Genomic DNA, 6,453 nt, shown 5'->3' with positions numbered 1-6,453 from the left:
GTGCCATTACACAAGACACTGCAAAAACTCTAATCCATGCTCTCATTATCTCCCGCATTGACTATTGCAAAAGTCTCTTTACTCTTCTTCCCAAACATAGGCTCTCACCACTACAATCCATTCTGAATGCAGCTGTGAGACTAATCTTCCTCGCTAGACGTTCATCGTGTGCAGATCCGCTCTGTCAGTCCCTCCATTGGTTACCTGTATTCTACCGTATTCAATATAAAATACTTATACTGACATACAAGACTAATACAGGAAAAAGGGGGGGCTGGCTGCACACCCTATTACTAAAGATATTAGGAGGTGCTATCATGTTGAGGCTTCTAATACTATGTTGGAGGAAGTGAAAAGCTGATGCACACTACTAGCACCAAGAACACTGATAGTATAAATAATTTAAATAAACACTCACAATTTACATGGAGTTTAAGTGAAGTTCTTAGCACACATTTGCGCAAATATGTGGGCCCATGTACGGCGAACAGGTGACGTCATCACATGGGTCAGTAACATCTGTAATACAATATATCAGCAGACAGCAGAACTCCAGAAGGCCTGGACCAATTTACACCTAACTTGGTAAACATATGAATTATAATCTGGGAACAAACACTGTGGGGGGTGACACACCCCTAGGGTTGAGGCAGCAGCACAGAGTATTTCAGCAGACAGCACAACTCTGGAATGCCAGGAGCAATTTACACCAAACTTGGTACACATATCATACTCTCCAACATTTTACACATAAAAATCGGTACAAATTAGGAAAGGGGCGTGGAAACAGGGGTAAAGGAGGCGTGGTCACACCCCTTTTCCTATAGTTTCAATGAAAGTTTGGAGAGACAAAAATCGGTACAGACCATAAAAAAAAAGGTCCTGTACCTGCCAAAAAGGTGCAGCTGGAGGGTATGAACATATGACTTACAGTCTGGGAACAAACACGCATCAGGACATGCATGATATGTCAGTGACGACAGGGCTACATGCGATAGTGGCAGTGACTTGATGTGAGGAGGGGAATGGAGGCAGCAGGAAGCCACAGGCTGAGAGTTGTATAGTGGGAGGAGCAGGGTCCCCAGCAGCACAGAGTATATCAGGAGATGAGTGATGTGTCAGTGAGGACAGGGCTGCATGTGACAGGGGCAGTGACATGATGTGAGGAGGGGAATGGAGGCAGCAGGAAGCCACAGACTGAGAGTTATATAGTGGGAGGAGCAGGGTCCCCAGCAGCACAGAGTATATCAGGAGATGAGGGATGTGACAGTGAGGACAGGGCTGCATGTGATAGGGGCAGGGACATGATGTGAGGAGGGGAATGGAGGCAGCAGGAAGCCACAGACAGAGTTATATAGTGGGAGGAGCAGGGTCCCCAGCAGCACAGAGTATATCAGGAGATGAGTGATGTGTCAGTGAGGACAGGGCTGCATGTGACAGGGGCAGTGACATGATGTGAGGAGGGGAATGGAGGCAGCAGGAAGCCACAGGCTGAGAGTTATATAGTGGGAGGAGCAGGGTCCCCAGCAGCACAGAGTATATCAGGAGATGAGTGATGTGTCAGTGAGGACAGGACTGCATGTGACAGAGGCAGGGACATGATGTGAGGAGGGGAATGGAGGCAGCAGGAAGCCACAGACAGAGTTATATAGTGGGAGGAGCAGGGTCCCCAGCAGCACAGAGTATATCAGGAGATGAGGGATGTGACAGTGAGGACAGGGCTGCATGTGATAGGGGCAGGGACATGATGTGAGGAGGGGAATGGAGGCAGCAGGAAGCCACAGAGTTATATAGTGGGAGGAGCAAGGTCCCCAGCAGCACAGAGTATATCAGGAGATGAGTGATGTGTCAGTGAGGATAGGGCTGCATGTGACAAGGGCAGTGACATGATGTGAGGAGGGGAATGGAGCAGGCAGGAAGCCACAGACAGAGTTATATAGTGGGAAGACCTTGGTCCCTTGGGGGACCAAAAAGGGGTCCGGACACTACACAATGCGAGTCAGGGAAGCAAGATAGTCCTATATTCTAGATCTCCAACCAACGTAAATTAATGAACTATAATTCTAATTTACCATACTCATCCCGTAGCAAAACACGGGTATTCAGCTGGTATTACATACATTTATCAAAGTCTCACCTTCAAATACAGCTCTTTAAATGTATTTAAATTATTTATGCTATCAGTGTTCTGAGTGCTAGTATTGTGCATTAGCTTTCTCTTCCTCCCTACAAGACTACAACGTACATCTCTTCGCTTATCTCAACATATACCCAAGCCGACCTCTTCATAAGACTTACGTCTCTCATCCACACTCATTACTCGCTCCCACTCAAAATTACAGGACTTTCTTCAGTTGCTTCAGCATTCAGTCTCACCTCCCCATTTCTTCTGCACAGTCACCCCATTACATCAGCACCATCACCATAGCATCCTATCACCAGAACTCCCGTGCACCATCACTTCAGCACCCCATCACCACAGTACCCCTTTACTAGAAACCTCTCACCCAATCACTTCAGCACCCTGACACTCATTACTAGAACCCCATCACTACATAACTTCAGCACCCCACCAAAGCACCCCATTGCTAGAACCCCAGTCACCAAAGCACCCCATTGCTAGAATCCCGTCATCAAAGCACCTCGTTACTAGAACCCCCGTCAACAAAGCACCCCGTTGCTATAACCCCCGTCACCAAAGCACCCCATTGCTAGAACCCCGCCACCCAAGCACCTCGTTGCTAGAACCCCGCCACCCAAGCACCTCGTTGCTAGAACCCGGTCACCAAAGCACCCCATTACTAGAACCCCGTCACCAAAGCACCCAGTTACTAGAACCCCCGTCAAAGCACCCCATTACTAGAACCCTGTCACCAAAGCACTCAGTTACTAGAACCCCCGTCACCAAAGCACCCAGTTACTAGAACCCCCGTCACCAAAGCACCCAGTTACTAGAACCCCGTCAAAGCACCCCATTGCTAGAACCCCGTCACCAAAGCACCCCATTGCTAGAACCCCCGTCACCAAAGCACCCCATTACTAGAACTGTCACCAAAGCACCCCATTGCTAGAACCCCCATCACCAAAGCACCCAGTTACTAGAACCCCGTCAAAGCACCCTATTGCTAGAACCCCGCCACCAAAGCACCCCATTACTAGACCACCACCACCAAAGCACCCCGTTACTAGAACCTCCGTCACCAAAGCACCCCATTACTAGAACTGTCACCAAACCACCACATTACTAGAACCCCCGTCACTAAAGCACCCAGTTACTAGAACCCCCGTCAACAAAGCACCCAGGTACTAGAACCCCCATCACCAAAAGCACCCCACTGCTAGAACCCCCGTCACCAAAGCACCCCATTACTAGAACCCCCGTCACCAAAGCACCCCATTGCTAGAACTGTCACCAAAGCACCCCATTACTAGAACCCCCGTCACCAAAGCACCCCGTTACTAGAACCCCCGTCACCAAAGCACCCCGTTACTAGAACCCCCGTCACCAAAGCACCCAGTTACTAGAACACCCATCAGCAAAGCACCCCATTGCTAGAACCCCCGTCACCAAAGCACCCCATTGCTAGAACTGTCACCAAAGCACCCCATTACTAGAACCCCCGTCAAAGCACCCCGTTACTAGAACCCTCGTCACCAAAGCACCCAGTTACTAGAACCCCCGTCACCAAAGCACCCCGTTACTAGAACCCCATCACCAAATCACCCAGTTACTAGAACTGTCACCAAAGCACCCCATTACTAGAACCCCCGTCACCAAAGCACCCAGTTACTAGAACCCCCGTCACCAAAGCACCCCATTGCTAGAACCCCCGTCACCAAAGCACCCCATTGCTAGAACCACCGTCACCAAAGCACCCAGTTACTAGAACCCCTGTCACCAAAGCACCTCATTACTAGAACTGTCACCAAAGCACCTCATTACTAGAACTGTCACAAAAGCACCCCATTGCTAGAACCCCACCACCAAAGCACCCCGTTACTAGAACCCCCGTCAAAGCACCCCATTGCTAGAACCCCCGTCACCAAAGCACCCAGTTACTAGAACTGTCACCAAAGCACCCCATTGCTAGAACACCGCCAAAGCACCCCATTACTAGACCCCCGTCACCAAAGCACCCAGTTACTAGAACTGTCACCAAAGCACCCCATTGCTAGAACCCCACCACCAAAGCACCCCATTACTAGAACCCCCGTCACCAAAGCACCCAGTTACTAGAACTGTCACCAAAGCACCCCATTGCTAGAACCCCACCACTAGACCCCGTCACCAAAGCACCCCATTACTAGAACCCCCGTCACCAAAGCACCCAGTTACTAGAACTGTCACCAAAGCACCAAATTGCTAGAACCCCACCACCAAAGCACCCCATTACTAGAACCCCCGTCACCAAAGCACCCAGTTACTAGAACTGTCACCAAAGCACCCCATTGCTAGAACCCCACCAAAGAACCCCACCACTAGACCCCGTCACCAAAGCACCCCATTACTAGAACCTCTGTCACCAAAGCACCCCATTACTAGACCCCGTCACCAAAGCACCCCATTACTAGAACCTCCGTCACCAAAGCACCCCATTACTAGAACCCTGTCACTAAAGCACCCCATTACTAGAACCCCCGTCACTAAAGCACCCAGTTACTAGAACCCCCATCACCAAAGCACCCAGGTACTAGAACCCCCATCACCAAAGCACCCCATTGCTAGAACCCCCGTCACCAAAGTACCCAGTTACTAGAACCCCCGTCACCAAAGCACCTCATTACTAGAACTGTCACCAAAGCACCCCATTGCTAGAACCCCACCACCAAAGCACCCCGTTACTAGAACCCGTCACCAAAGCACCCCATTACTAGTACCCCCGTCACCAAAGCACCCCATTACTAGACCCCCCATCACCAAAGCACCCCATTACTAGACCCCCTGTCACCAAAGCACCCCGTTACTAGACACCGTCACCAAAGCACCAAGGTACTAGAACCCCCATCACCAAAGCACCCCATTGCTAGAATCCCGTCACCAAAGTACCCCATTACTAGACCCCCGTCACCAAAGTACCCCATTACTAGACCCCCGTCACCAAAGTACCCAGTTACTAGAACCCGTCACCAAAGCACCCCATTGCTAGAACCCCCGTCACCAAAGTACCCAGTTACTAGACCCCCCTATCACCAAAGCACCCAGGTACTAGAACCCCCATCACCAAAGCACCCCATTGCTAGAACCCCCGTCACCAAAGTACCCAGTTACTAGAACCCCTGTCACCAAAGCACCTCATTACTAGAACTGTCACCAAAGCACCCCATTGCTAGAACCCCACCACCAAAGCACCCCGTTACTAGAACCCCCGTCACTAAAGCACCCAGTTACTAGAACCCCCATCACCAAAGCACCCAGGTACTAGAACCCCATCACCAAAGCACCCCATTGCTAGAACCCCCGTCACCAAAGTACCCAGTTACTAGAACCCCTGTCACCAAAGCACCTCATTACTAGGACTGTCACCAAAGCACCCCATTGCTAGAACCCCACCACCAAAGCACCCCATTACTAGAACCCCGTCACCAAAGCACCCCATTACTAGTACCCCCGTCACCAAAGCACCCCATTACTAGACCCCCGTCACCAAAGCACCCCATTGCTAGAATCCCGTCACCAAAGTACCCCATTACTAGACCCCCCCCGTCACCAAAGCACCCAGGTACTAGAACCCCCATCACCAAAGCACCCAGGTACTAGAACCCCCATCACCAAAGCACCCCATTGCTAGAACCCCGTCACCAAAGTACCCAGTTACTAGAACCCGTCACCAAAGCACCTCATTACTAGAACTGTCACCAAAGCACCTCATTACTAGAACTGTCACCAAAGCACCCCATTGCTAGAACTACACCACCAGAGCACCCCATTGCTAGAACCCCGTCACCAAAGTACCCAGTTACTAGAACCCGTCACCAAAGCACCTCATTACTAGAACTGTCACCAAAGCACCTCATTACTAGAACTGTCACCAAAGCACCCCATTGCTAGAACTACACCACCAAAGCACCCCGTTACTAGAACCCCCGTCACCAAAGCACCCCATTACTAGTACCCCCGTCACCAAAGCACCCCATTACTAGACCCCCGTCACCAAAGCACCCCATTGCTAGAATCCCGTCACCAAAGTACCCCATTACTAGACCCCCCCCCCCCGTCACCAAAGCACCCAGGTACTAGAACCCCCATCACCAAAGCACCCAGGTACTAGAACCCCCATCACCAAAGCACCCCATTGCTAGAACCCAGTCACCAAAGTACCCAGTTACTAGAACCCGTCACCAAAGCACCTCATTACTAGAACTGTCACCAAAGCACCTCATTACTAGAACTGTCACCAAAGCACCCCATTGCTAGAACTACACCACCAAAGCACCCCGTTACTAGAACCCCCG

This window comes from Pseudophryne corroboree, chromosome 11 (genome assembly GCF_028390025.1).
Source record: "Pseudophryne corroboree isolate aPseCor3 chromosome 11, aPseCor3.hap2, whole genome shotgun sequence".
Taxonomy (NCBI): Eukaryota; Metazoa; Chordata; class Amphibia; order Anura; family Myobatrachidae; genus Pseudophryne; species Pseudophryne corroboree.
Note: the sequence above shows the minus strand (reverse complement) of the source record.